Genomic DNA, 15110 nt, shown 5'->3' with positions numbered 1-15110 from the left:
ACTACCACTCCCCCTCCAGTTACAGTCTCCACCCCCCACTCCCAGCTCCACACCTTCACCAGGTCCTAGTTCCCTGCCCTGCCATGTTTTCACCATCCCCTCACACCTCCCCCTCACTGAGGGTGAACAAACAGTCCTCAGCAAAGTCCTTGCCTTCATCCCCCTCTGCTACCAGATCAATGAATTCAACGCGCATTGTGACATTGAACCCTTCTTGTGCTGCCTCTGCCTCCGGGCTTACTTTTTCCACCAAGACTCCCACCTTCCAAGGACCCCTTTTCCTTCCTCCAACACACCCCATCCACCTGGACATACTGTGCTGGCCTATTATCCGCCCTTGATCTCTTTATTTCCAACTGCTGCTGGGACATTGACCGCCTCAACATGTCCACTCCAATCCCTCACCCACTCCAATCTCTTACCCTTGCAACATGCAACCCTCCACACTCTCTGCTCCAACCTCACCATCAAACTAGCAGACAAGGTGGGGGCACAGTGGTAGTTTGGTGCACTGACCTCTACACCACTGAAGCCATGCGCCAACTCGAAGACACCTCCTCCTACCACCCCCTTGACCATGACCTCATACCCCCATCAGCAAACCATCATCTCCCAGACTGTACACATCCTCATCACCTCAGGGGATCTCCCACCCACAGCTTCCAACCTCATACTTTGGGAACCCTGCACCGCCTGGTTCTACCTCCTACCCAAGATCCACAAACCTGGCTACCCCAGCCGACCCATCATTTCAGCCTGCTCCTGCCCTGCTGAATTCATCTCCACATACCTTGATGCTGTGCAAACCCCCCAGTCCAGGAACTCTCCACATATATTCAGGACACCACCCACGCTGTCCACTTCCTCCAAGACTTTTGTTTCTCAGGCCCACAATGCCTTATCTTCACCATGGACATCCAGTCCCTATACACCTCCATTCACCATGACAAGGGCCTCCAATCTCTCTGTTTCTTCGTCTTCCAATGTCCCCACCAGTACCCTTCCATTGACACTCTCATTCGTTTGGCTGAACTGGTGCACACCTTCAATAATTTCTCTTTTAATTCCTTCCACTTCCTCCAGACGAAAGGGGTAGCCATGGGTACCTGCATGGGTCCCAGTTATGCCTGCCTCTCTGTCAGTTATGTGGAACAGTCCAACTTCTGTGTAGTTACACCAGCACTATTCCCCACCTTTTCCTCCACTACATTGATGACTATATCGGCGCCACCTTGTGCTCCCGTGAGGAGGTTGAACAGTTCATCAACTTCACTAACACATTCCATCCTGACCTTAACATCACCTGGCCCATCTTAGACATCTCTCTCCCTTTCCTGGACCTCTCCATCTCCATCAGTGGTGACCCACTCAACACTGACATCTTCTACAAACCCACCGATTCCCACAGCTACATGTACGACACCTTCTCCCACCCTACCTTCTGTAAAAATGGTGTTTCTTATTCCTAATTCCTCCACCTCCACTCCATCTGCTCCCAGGAGGACCAGTTCCACCACAAAGCACACCAGATGGCCTCCTTCTTTAAAGACTGCAATTTCCCCTCCAATGTGGTTAATGATGACCTCTATCACATTTTATCCACTTCTTGCAACAAGGACGGAACCTCCCCCGGTCCTCACCTTCCACCCCACCAACGTCCATATACATCACATCATCCTCTGCCATTTCCACCACCTTCAAACAGATCCCACCACCAGAATATATTTCCCTCTCCACACGTATCCGCTTTCTGTAAAGATCATTCCCTCTACGACTCCCTTGTCAGGTCCATGCCCCCCACCAACCCACCCTCCCCCTCCCAGCACCTGTCAATGGGAGGCTGGCAGTTCTCCTGCACTGTGGGTGGCATGAAACCTGGATCCCTGGCACTATGAGGTAGCAGTGTTAATCACTGAGCCACAGTGCCACCCCGATTAATGTAATAGGCTACAAAAATTCTTTTGAACATGTATGCTGAAAGAGCAAAGTCTCGTATTGAAGATCACTGCTCCCATAAGTCACTAACTAAATTTAAAAAGATACGTATGTTGTAGTTTTATATTCCATTTATTTCTTACTGTCTCCCTTTTATGGTAAAACTCCAACTCATTGATAATGTTTAATCTTTTCAAATAGCGAGATGTTCCTTCGTTATTATACAGCAGATGTAAACAAATTACCCAACATAATTATAGTTTTCCAATTTGAAGTTAAATTGCACCCTGGGTTGGCTTGAGATCAATACTCTCAGTCTGCTTGAAGTCCACTCACTGGATCTACTCTCACCAATGCCGTCCAAGCTCAGGACAAGGTAAGTAAATGTTTTAAAAAGTTGAAGGAAAATAAAAAGAAAAGCAATCAGAGTGGATGAGCTCTGGCACAGGAGTCCTACTCTGCTACTATCTAGGATCACCATGCACCATCTTGGACCATCACACACGAGAATCCCAGTGCCACTCAACGACAGCTTTCTGCAATCTCCCTCCATTTAAATAACATGTAGCTCTTCTGTTCTGCCTGCCAAATTACACCTCATGGGAGCAATGATGGAATCTGTCATTTATTACAAGTACCTGGAGGGTTTCTCCTCGGCCCTGAAGAAGGGTTGCACCTGAAACATTGACTTCTCCACCTCCTGATGCTGCCTGGTTTGCTGTGTTCTTCCAACCTCCTATTTGTCTACTTGGGAGGAAGTCAGGCTACAATATTGAAGTATTTGAGGTGAGAAAAAGCCAAATCACATGTCAGTTTACTATCACATGGAACAGAATGGAGGAAACGGACCAATATAGTAGCCCATAGTGGCTTAAGTATTGTCAGTAAAAATGCACAGGCGTTGCAGGGTTACAATGAAGATTCATCACATTCAGCAGCCCTGCAGCGACAGTGAGGTTGTAATGTATATAAGGAGCAGTCTTAGGATGTGACACAACTTAGACATTTTTATCAAGGAGAGAAATCCTTGATGTGACTCATATTATTTTTGCACAAAGACCATTTTCGCACTAATGTCTAGGATTATGAGATAATGGAAGTGTTGTTAACACTGTTTATTGCTTTAGGATAAGGTTTACATACACACTTTTGCTTTCACAGAGGTGAGGAAGATTAGAACCACATTTGGAATAAAACGTCAGCGTTTATTACATCAATGAATCAGTTAGAAAAATTGCTCAATCCTTAAGGAGTGTGGAATGCAGTAGAGAGCTGGAAGTCAACTGTGGAAATGAAATATCACCAAGAGCACAATAAATCTCAAGCTAGTTCAATCACCTTGAATGTGGTTTGCTATGGGATCTATCCAGCCTCTGAATCAGCAGACCAATGTATCCAACTCTTCAATGACTGTCATCACACATCTCAGAACCCTCACCATTAGATTTCATCTCATTCCTGCATTTCCTCCTCAGCCCACATATATTCCCCTTTGATGACTGATATTGTGGATGTTGTAGCACACCACTATGATGCACCACATTCTCTCAGGTGTACACCTGAGTATCTGAACTCCATCTTTAGTGGCTTCATGGTCTGTCCTAAGGTGTCACTGGCCAATGCTCCATCTCTCAAAGCCTGTGTGAAAGGTTATTATTTGTCATTCAGAAGGCCTCTTTATTTGAGCTGAGAGCTTTTGAAAGAGCCAGCTTCTATAAGTAGTCCAGGAGACATGAATCATAGCAGCTTCTTGGATACATGTCTGTGGACACTGTCTGTGTGGAGTTTGCATATCCTCCTCGTGTGTGTAGGTTTCCCCCAGGTGTTGTGGCTTCCTCCCAAAGTCCAGAGATGTACAGATTAGGTGGATGAGTCATGCTAAATTGTACCCCCCCACAGGGTCCAGGGATGTTCAGGCTTGGGGGATTAATCATGGGAAATGCAGGATTACATGGATAGGGTAAAGGGGTGGGTCTGGGTGAGATGCTCTTCAGACGGTCGGTGTAAATTTGATGGGCTGAAGGGCCTGTTTCCACACTGTAGGGATTCTATTCTATTCTGGATATGCAGCACAGAGCTGCATTATCTGGTGTTGTGGTCACCAGTGACTGACAAATAGAAATTGGCACAAATTTCTGACTGTGAAGACTGCAGGTTTGTTGATACAGAATTCTGACAGCTATGTGGTTGCAATCTAATGAACCTGTGGGAAAGCAGTGATGTTGGAGAATTCTAATGCCCTCTGACTCCCTGTATCAAAGAGAAAGAGATTACTTGGTGAGCTCTCATTAAAAGAGCATCAGTGGCACCCCCTGGTGTAGTTCCATCATGAAGACTGTGCAATGTCACAGATGTCCCCATTAGCTCCCTGAAGCAATCCACTAGCAAAGAAATTGGGCAGTTATTATCTTTAGGACTACCAGATTGGGATTAATCCCAGTACATGTGGCATAAGTGTGACACAATGGCTCAGAAAATTCTGATGGACCTTCTATCCTGTTTCTCAAAAGGCTGCACCTAAGTCTATCAACCTCTTTCATGCAAAAGCCCTCCCGTGGAGATGCTGCTTCTCCCTTTACTGGCTGTGCAGCAGCTCCTCGTGGTTAGAGCTACTGCTCCTTCTACTGCTACAACATCTCTGCAGCCCTCTGTGGCAAATCGTTCCTTCACAGTAATACACTTATTATCAAAGCTGCTGCATTGTTATCTGACATGCTTCATTCAGTTTCAGGAGAAAGAGATGCTGGAGATCAGAGTCAAAAAGTGTGGCACTGAAAAAGCACAGCATGTCAGGCAGCATCTAAGGAGCAGGAGAATCGACACATTCTTGATGAAAGGCTTATGCACGAAACATCGATTCTCCTGCTCCTCAGATGCTGCCTGACATACTGTGCTTTTCCAGCACCACACTTTTCAACTTCATTCAGTTTCAGCAGATTTTTCAGGGTGGCACAATGGCACTGTGGTTAGCACCGCTGCCTTCACAGCACCAGGGACATGGGTTTAATTCCAGCCTTGAATAACTGTCTAAGTGGACTTTGTACATTTTCCCTATGTCTTTGTGAGTTTCCGACAGGGGCTCTGGTTTCCTCTGACTGTCTAAGTTGTATGGCTAGGTGTACTGCCCATAGTAAATTGTCTGTAGTGTCCAGGGATGCTATGTGGGTTAGGCATAGTAAATGCAGGGTTATGGGAATAGGGTGGGTCTGGCTATGTCCAGGTGGGATGGTGAAGACTCACTGGGCAGAATGGCCTCTTTCTGTATGGTAGGAATTCTACGATCCTTGAGAACAGCAAGTGGAAGTACACAGTCTTAGTAAAGGGACATGTTAGCTCTGACATCTTTCCATATGAAGCCCCATGAAGGTTAAGCCTTCACTGAGGTTAGTTTTGTACCTAGCCAAGACCCCAAGCAGTAAGCTGCATAGCTTCACAGGTCCTTGTCACCAGGAGCTTGGAGGCATCTGCTGCTTTCAAATAACCTTGCAGCCTTAAGAAACTCCACCACATGCATATTGGTTACCCCAACTTCATTTAACATGGCCCAAACAATTGTCAGTGTGGCCTTCGTATGAAACAGATTCCAGGCTGGTTTGTACTATAGTCCCCTCAAACCTCCTGAGGTGCTGTCTCCTAGAATTCCTCGTCCTCAGTGTAACAGTATGCAGTGACAATGTTAATGCTTGTAGTCCTCAAGCAAGCCTCTGGAGTGTAACACTGTGACTCCTTCAAACCGTGACTTAAGTCAGGGCAGATTGAATTATTATACATTTGTCATTATTCCCTATATTCCCAATGTGAAGTTTTCTATTTTCTACAATGGCCTTCTCTATGATTGCCAATGTAAAACAAAGAGAAACGTTCATTTTTGCAGAATTAAATCACATTTCCACAAAATTGTTCTGCAATACAGTGTTGATTGCTGTTGTATAACCAAATGTAACAGCTACTCATCATAACATTTTTGTTACTGTGGGTGGGGGAGGGGGGAGCAGTTAAAGGAAAACTGTTGATTAGAATATCAAGAAAATTGCATTGGTAAAGATAAACTCAGTGAAGCCTAAGTTCCTCTCCTTTCTTGCCATTGTTACCCAAGTCTTGTTATAGCTGCTGTTAAAATTGATTCTGTAGCTACATGCTCTGAACAGAAATTCTCATAAGATTAGCAATCTCTGCACAATGGTGTTTTGTGACTAAAGGGAGATATATCAGTGGAACCAGTGCTTCAAAGCAATACTGAGAAGGAGGAGGAAGAAACTAGCAGTACTTGAAAGGGAAAAGTTGGAAGTGGCATTTTGGGGTAGGATAGGACAAAGCTCCAGCCTTTGACTGACATCTAGAACAATTTTTTTTGTGGCTTGGAGAAGCCAGGAACTGAGGTTTAGAGAATTTAAAGATGAGTGATACACTGAACTGAGAAATTGGTGGTAGAATAGGGAACCTGTTGAAACTCGAGGAAGGTAGAGAGAGGAAGGTAAGAATTGTCCAAGTTGCGAGGTGGTGAAAGGGAGTAACAACATTAGCTGGTGAGGGGAAATGTGCCTGTTTTCCTGGGTGGGGAGTGCAAGAGGAAATGGGCAGATGAAGAGTGAAGTGGAGCTTTCAAATTTGAATTGGAGCCAGCTTGAACTAAAGGGAGAGGAAGGAAAATGTTAACTTGAATGAAACAAAAAGGCAGTATAACGTCATTGAGGATTACGGGGGGGGTCATAGGAAGGATGAGGGCTGACTGGACTAGAAAATTGCTAAATTGTGATAGGGTGATCCTGAAGAGTTGAATGATGACAAAATGAACCCAATAATCTATGAAGGTTTCTTAGTCTCCTGCATCATCCCAACAGAGGGCCAATGGAACTCCCAGTAAAGGCAAAGGAGATCTGGATTATCCTTGTTAAAGCAGGTTGTTCTTTGTGTTTGATGGTTCCTATTTTATATGGGCTCATTAGATGGGCCATAATTATGGTGATTTATGCAAAATCCCATGCAACGTAAGTCGAGTGCCTGTGAAGCTGTCCAATGTGAACTCTGTCCAGAAGCAGAAACATGTTTCTATGAAATTGGCTGACGAATATTGTCAATGGTGAAATGTGGAAACTATTAAAATTAACTGTTGAAATGGAGAACAGTTAATGGACAGGTCAGCTATCAGTTAGAAGGTATGTGAAATTTCACATTTTACAATTGCTTCCACTTTCCTGATTGCAATGCTGAATAAGATTGGGTTTAAGTCCTCTATTTATTATTGAACATTTTATTTTTTAGAAAGGGACTTTTCTCTGATGAATATAAAGAAAAATTATTAATTTAAAATAGCCAATAGATTTGTACACAAATAAGCACGTACTAGATAATGCAGACAGTTAGATATGAGCCATTAACCCCTGGTATTGGATTCTAATTAGTTCAAATGATAATTGTAAATATTTTATGTGAAGTGAATTTGGATGTTCTTCCCAGTGGCATAAAGGGAAGTAGGTAAGACACGAAAGGGGAAAGTGGAGAGAGATACGACAAAACTGGGAAAACAGGAAGCCATTAGGTAAAAAGGGTTTTCAGGAGGGAAGAGGAGATATCTACAGCTGTAGCGTAAGTGCAAGAAAGAAATCCATGCTGAAGTTCTTGGGTGGACCCATTAGATGTAAGAAAAAAGCAATGAGGTAAAACACTGACATGGAGAGGGACACAGTCAAAATAAATGAAGCAAGTCAAATTAGTCTATTAAATATTCTTTATTTAATCACTGACTTTAATTACTGTTTATCAGATTTTAAGGTTGTCAGTTCTTATTCTTTCATGGTGGGTGCAGGTGATAATCTCAAATATCTGAGGGCAACATATGAGGGAAAAGGAAATCCATTCAGAGATGCCCTCAAGGGCAATTAGGAATGGCCCAGTGCTGGCCACGTCCCATGAATGAATAAAACAGTTAATGTTTCAGCTAGCCTGCTGAGAGAAGGCATCAAAAATGTGGTTAAAAGCAGGCAGGGATTCAATAAATGCTTCCTAAAAATCAGAGCATTATCAGCATGAAAGCCAGTTTGTCCTGGAGCCTAAGATAATGTTACAAGCAAACTAAATATCCCTTCAGCTACACTCAAATAGCTTCACAAGAAGTTTGAATATTTACTTTGATTTCTTGACCTTGAGAGGTGTTCTGATGATGTGCCATGGGTGGTGTCCACTGAACGCTTAATATGATAAAATTACCCTATAAGCTCAAACAAAGTACGACTCACTGAAAGAAAGATAACAAAACAAAATTTATGGGCAAAGATTATATTTTCCAGAAATATATTGTATATACTCATGTAAATGTTGACTTTTGGAGCTGAAACTGTAAGGCAAAATATAAGATTCTGTATTATGTACAACTAATGGTTTTGAGCTGTTGGAAACCATACATGTTGTTAGATATAATGATATATCTTATGATTAACCTTTGTTTCATGCCTGGACAGACAAAGGTTGAATGAATTCATCAGTGCCCATTTAGCAGCAGCCTGTTCTATTCCCTGAGACCCTCTCCTGCTTGCAGCTTCCCTCTCACAATCCTCATACTCACCACTCTATACCAACTCTCCCACTTACAGTTCATTTCACTTGTTGTCTTGCTCTCATCAGCTCTGTTCTGAGCCCTTGCACAAAGCAAGGTTTGGGGAGAGAAAGCAGCAAGCAGGAGGACATTCCAAATTGGCACCTGAGATTGAACTTCAGAAACTTCTTTGGCATTGTTTCTTGGTTGGTTCTTCTTCAGCTGTTGTGGAGCACTTTGGGTTTCATTGGACATTTGAATTGCTAACACATTTTAGCTCCATGTTCTCTTACAGAACATAGCTTATGTATGTCATTAAATTCTAGACATAATCTTGGTGGATGAGACATACCATTTCTCATACACTCACAGAATCATAAAAATCTACAGCACAGAAAAAGGCCCTTTAGCCCATTGAGTCTGCACCAGTCAAAAACCACCTAACTATATCAAACTAATTTTCCACCCTCTCACCTTGTATTTGGATTCACAGAATCTGCTGATGGCTTATGACAGTCGTTCCTGAATCAAGCTCTTGATGAAGCTGCCAAACATTACAAATATTGGTGTCCTTCTCGTAGAATGTCAATGGTATGTTCTTTGGGTTTAGTTAGAAATGCTTTTCTGAATAACTTCTTGGGTACAGAGGCAAGGATCAGTTCTGTAAGCCTTGCAGTTAAATTAGCCTTATTGAAATCATATCCCATACCTTTGTGTCAACAACTGCCTATGAATAGTCCAAGCTTTTCACCTGACTATTGACAGTATGATGTGAACTCAAACCTGTTATCCTAAAGTTTGACTCAAACTTTAAGTTGATCTTCTAAAATCTCAAAGATGTTGACAGGGTCACTGCAGTCATTGTCTGAATTACTGGAGGATATTATTCTTCTTCACCCTTCAGTGCCAAAATGAGAGGACGTTAGACTGCCTGCCATTCATTGTCAGTTATCTGCTGATTCATAAAGTTGATCTTTTCGTTGGAAACTGGAGCTCTGACAGAATTTTAAAATATTGTTGATCCAAGATGAAATGTTTTGCTTTCCATCTTTACTTTATTTACCCATATACTTTCTAAAGTGCCAGTTTAAAAATCTGCATTGCAGTGATCTTCATGTTTTATTTGGCTTCTTTTTTTGTTATTATCTGTTGTTGCTTTAAAAGTTACTGCTACAGCTATGCCTGCTTGTGGCATTGACACCTCAAATAATAGGCGATAATGTTAGGGCAAAATATTTCTCTTTGGCTTTGCACATTTTCCAAGGGGCAAGATGGTGGAACCAGCCAAAGACTATCAGTGCATTTTATTGTGTATTTTTTCGAAGGAGTTATCTGTTCATTGTTTTGTAAACTGTCTTTTTTTCCAAGAAACAGAAAATGAAGGGAAATACTCGCTGTACTTTAGTATAGATTTTTAGCTTTTAGTTCTGTTTATAGAAACTCAACCTTGCAGTTATATCCTCAGCTCTGAACTCAGGCAGATTGACAAATGACTTATAGGAAAAAGACTTTTCATGACTGCGATTTGGCTGTCACCTTTTCAGCCTTTAGCCTCTATTATCAATAACTAGCAGTCACAACTAACTTTCAGTGCCCATATATTACCACCATGATGCAGTTTGTGCTTGTATATATATCAGCCTGTACAACATACACTACAAAGTCTGTGTTTGTTGAGTCAGATTTCTTGAAGTTTATTTACAACTTTGACAGTTTACGAGACTACAAATCACAGACTTCACACACAGTATCAGTTCTGTGCTTATTACACATTACAAATATGTAAATGATTGAAATAACAAATTATTCTAATGCTATTACACACAGAGCGTGACTGAAAGCAAAGCAGGTCCCTTGAAACCAGAATGTCAAATGGCATGCTTTATGTGGACAGGAAATACCTGGTCAATTTTCTGCATTGCGAAATAGATGCCAGTATTGTGTCTGTCCTTAAAAGCTTCGCTAAGGACACAACTAGTTTTGGAACATGTCTTTAGTACTAACATCTGAATGTTATTAGATAACCAGTGCCTTTAGCCATTTTGTGATAGTACATGAAGTGAATCGAATTGGCTGAGGACCAGCATCCATAGTTCTGGTGACCTCTGGAGGTGACTGAGATAGCTAGTCCAATGGTTCAAGATGAATGTAAATACTTCAGCCATATCTTTTAATTGATATACCATTATACCCTATCTTTGAGGATGAAGGTATTTTTGGGGCTTCCAACTCTTCGTGGTTGTTTAATTGTCTGCCACCATTTGTGACTGAATGTGACAGGACTGCAGATTTTAGATTTGATCTGTTGGTTGTCATATTACGAGGTCCTGTCTACTGTTTCCACTGTTTGACATGCAAGTAGCCCTGTGTTGTAAAGTCACTAAGTTGATATCTCATTTTTAGGTATTTCCGGTGCTGTTTCTGACACACCCTTTTGTACTCTTCATTGAACCACAGCTGATCTCCTATCTTGACAATAATTGTATAATAGTGGATGTAACAGGCTATGAGGTTAGAGATTGTGTTGCATATGAATCAGAAATAATGACTCAGAAATAATGTATGCCTAGTTTTGAGTAACTGGTTCCATTGAGAGACTCTACCATACAGCATGGTGGTTATACCACACAACATGATTGAGGAATGCTCAATGTGATGATGGGGATTTGCCACTTTTACAGTGGTCACTGCTACAGTAACACTGTCATGGTCACCTGTATATATGGGAGGCATAATGATGAGAATGAGGTCAAGTAGGTTTTCCCTTCGGTTGAGTCCCTTTCCACCTTCTTTAAGCACACCTATGTCGTTTAGGACTGAGCAAGTTCAGTCAGTAAGGGTACTAACAAGCTACCCTTAGTGATTGGTATTGAAATCGCCCATCCAGTGTTCATCTGTGACCTTGCCACACTCAGTGCTTCTTCCAAGTGATGTTCAACATGGAGGAGAACATTGGGGGGAGTGGATGGGGGGTGGGGGGGTTAGGTGGCCATCAGCATGAGGTTTCCTTTCCTAAGTTTGACCTGATGCCAAGCGACTTCATAGGGTCCATAGTGTCAATGTTGAGCACTCCTAAGGCTATTCTCTCTGTACTATACAACCACTGTACAGCCACCTTAGGAAGAATGATGGTGGTGTCTGGGACATTATCTGTAAGGTATGATTTTGTGATTATGACTCCATCAGACTCTTGCTTGATTCATCTGTGGAACAGCTCTTTCAATTTTGGCACACGTCCCCAGATGGTAGTGATGAGGAATTTGCAGTGTCCATTCAGCTGTGTTCACCACTGCAATTTCTGGTGTCTAAGTCTGTCCAATTACACTTCCTTTTTTATAATTTGTAGCATTTGTAACGTACAAAGAGAGTGCTGGTTTAGCCATTTTCAGAGGTTGGTTAAGTTGCAACCACATTGTTGTGGATCTTGAACTATTTGTAGGCCAGACCAGATAAGGTTGGCAAATTTCCTTCTCTATAGTGTATCAGTGAACCAGATGGGTTTTTAAGGCAAGTTGCAATGGTTACACAGTTACACTAAAGTAACTTTCAGAATTTTTATTGAATTCAAATTTCACCATCAGCCATTGTGGCATTTAAATGCATGTCCCTAGATTATTAACCTGGGGCTTTGGATTCCACATTCAATGACTTAATTTGCATCAGCAGCTGGAGCAGTGAGAGCGAGGACCAGGGTGGAAATGAGGGATCGAAATGGCAAGATTAGGGAACCATGGATGATAGGTGCAATTGTGAGACTAGCTAAGAGGAAAAAGAAAGCATACATAAGATCTAGGCAACTGAAGAAAGTCAATGCTTTGGAAGAATTTCAGGAATGTAGGACCAATCTGAAATGAGAAATTAAGAGGGCTAAAAGGGGTCATGAAATATCTTTAGCAAACAGGATGAAAGAAAATCCCAAAGCCTTTTATTCATGTAAAAAGAGCAAGAGGGTAACTAGAGAAAAGGTTGACCCACTCAAGGACAAAGGAGGCAATTTATGCATGAAGTCAGAGAAAATAGTTGAGAATCTTAACGAGTACTTTGCATCAGTATTCATCGAGGAGAGGGACATGATGGATGCTGAGGTTAGGGATAGATGTTTGATTACTCTCGGTCAAGTCGGCATAAAGAGGGAGGAAGTGTTGGGTATTCTAAAAGATGTTAAGGTGGACAAGACCCCAGGTCCGGTTGAGATCTATCCCAGGTTAGTGAGGGAAGTGAGAGGAAATAGCCGGGGCCTTAACAGATATATTTGCAGCATCCTTTAACATGAGTGAGATCCTGGAGGACTGGAGAATTGGTAATGTTGTTCCCTTCTTTAAGCAGGGTAACAGGATAATCCAAATAATTATAGACCAGTGAGCCTGACATCAGTGGTAGGAAAGCTGCTGGAGAAGAATATGGGCTTATCAGTGATAGGTAACATGGTTTTGTGCAAGGAAGACCATGTCTTACAAACTTAACAGAATTCTTTGAGGAAATGACAAAGTTGAGAGAAATCCACGTCATATATATGGACTTCAGTAAGGTGTTTGATAAGGTTCCCCATGGTAGGCTGATGGAGAAAGTGAAGTCATATGGGGTCCAGGGTGTACTAGCTGGATGGATAGAGAACTGGCTAGGCAACAGGAAACAGAAAGTAGTAGTGATGGAGTTTCTCAAAATGGAGAACTGAGACCAGTGGTGTTCCACAGGGATCCATGCTGGGACCATTGTCATTTGTGATATACAGAAATGATCTGGAGAAATGTGTAGGTGGTCAGATTAGCAAGTTTGTAGATGACACTAAAATTGGTGGAGTAGCAGAGAGTGAAGGGGACTGTCAGAGAATACAGCAGAATATAAGTAGATTGGAGACTTGGGCAGAGAAATGGCAGATGGAGTTCAATTCGGGAAAATGCATTTTGGAAGATCCAATTCAAGAACAAACTATATAGTAAATGGAAAAGTTCTGGGGAAATTTGATTTACAGAGAGATCTGGATGTTCAGGTCCCATTGTACCCTGAGGTGGCAACGCAGGTCGTAGACTGGTCAAGAAAGCATACGCCATGCTCTCCTTCATCAGATGGGGTATTGAGAACAAGAGTTGGCAGGTCGTGTTACAGTTGGATAAGACTTTGGTTCAGCCACATTTGGAATACTACACACAGTTCGGGTCACCATATTATCAAAAGGATGTTGATGCTTTGGAGAGGGGGCAGAGGAGGGTCACCAGGATATTGTCTGGTATGGAGAGTGCTAGTTATGAAGAGAGATTGTGTAAATTAGGATTATTTTCATTAGAATTTCAGAGATTGAAGGAGGATCTGATTGAGATCTACAAAATCATGAGAATGATCGACAGGGTGGATAGCAAGAAGCTTTTTTCCCCACAGTGGGGGATTCAATTACTCGGGATCATGAGTTCAAAGTGAGAGGGGAAATGTTTAGGGGAGATATACGTGGAAAGTTCTTCATACAGTCGATGGTGGGTGCTTGGAATGCGTTGCCAGCAGAGGTGGTACAGGCAGGCATGATAGCATCATTTAAGATGTATCTAGACAGATAGAGAATGGGCAGGGAGCAGACGGATATAGATTCTTAGAAAATAGGCGACAGGTTTAGATAGAGGATTTGGATTAGCGCAGGCTTGCAGGGCTGAAGGGCCTGTTCCTGTGCTGTAATTTTCTTTGTTCTTTGTTCTTTGTATTATCACTATACCACTGTTTCCCCTTCTGGACAGAACTGCTCTAGACCTGAAGGGAAAAAAACTTAACATCTAAGTTGTGCTCACAGTCTCTCTAACAATGTCTGTCATATAAGCGTAAACTGTAACTGATTGGTGAGATGCAATAAAGTATTGCTTGTTCAATACAGATCCTATTCTTGTTCTACTAGTAATGGTTTAGGGTGGAAGAGTTCAAAACAAGGGGGCATATTTTTAAGATGAGAGGAGAAAGATTTAAAAAGCATACGCAGGGCAACGTTTTTACACAGACAGTGGTTTGTGTGGAATGAACTGCCAGAGAAAGTAGTGGATGCAAGTACAGTTATAACATTTAAAAAACATTTGGGTTCATTTAGTTTGGAAAAATAGTTGACATGGACTGGTTGGACTGAAGGGTCTGTATCCATGATGGATGGTTCTGTGACTGTGACTCTACCACACTAGACTGAAGCAGACTATTTATATCTATATTCTTAAAAAGGATCGTGGCAGAAGACTTAGCATATAGTGCAGAATAGAGCTGGTTTGACTGTTCATTAACGATTCTTTAGCTGATGTAAGTCAGAGCACACAGTTTATTGAATGAATACTAATGATAGATTCACAGCTGATTTTCAATGCCAAGTTGATAAATAAGAGACAATATCAAAGAGATAACTTCATTTCCTCATCTTCTCAGGAAGAATACTTTATAACAATAACAGGGAACATGCAGCTATGGTTTCACCAATTGTGGAATCTCTAGGGCAAATGTGAGCATCCAAGCCAACAAACAAGCTGAAATAAAACATTCAAATACTTCTGTTTAGATTTACTGGCTGACTGAGAGTAAAACTCCACTGATACAGATGGAAGATGAGGTGGACACAACACCATGGAAGCCGTGACTGAGAACGAAAATCTCGTCCGAACATTCAGAGCATGTAAGAAGAAAT

The sequence above is a fragment of the Chiloscyllium punctatum genome, chromosome 20 (assembly GCF_047496795.1).
Source record: "Chiloscyllium punctatum isolate Juve2018m chromosome 20, sChiPun1.3, whole genome shotgun sequence".
NCBI lineage: Eukaryota > Metazoa > Chordata > Chondrichthyes > Orectolobiformes > Hemiscylliidae > Chiloscyllium > Chiloscyllium punctatum.
This window is presented reverse-complemented; position numbering follows the sequence as displayed.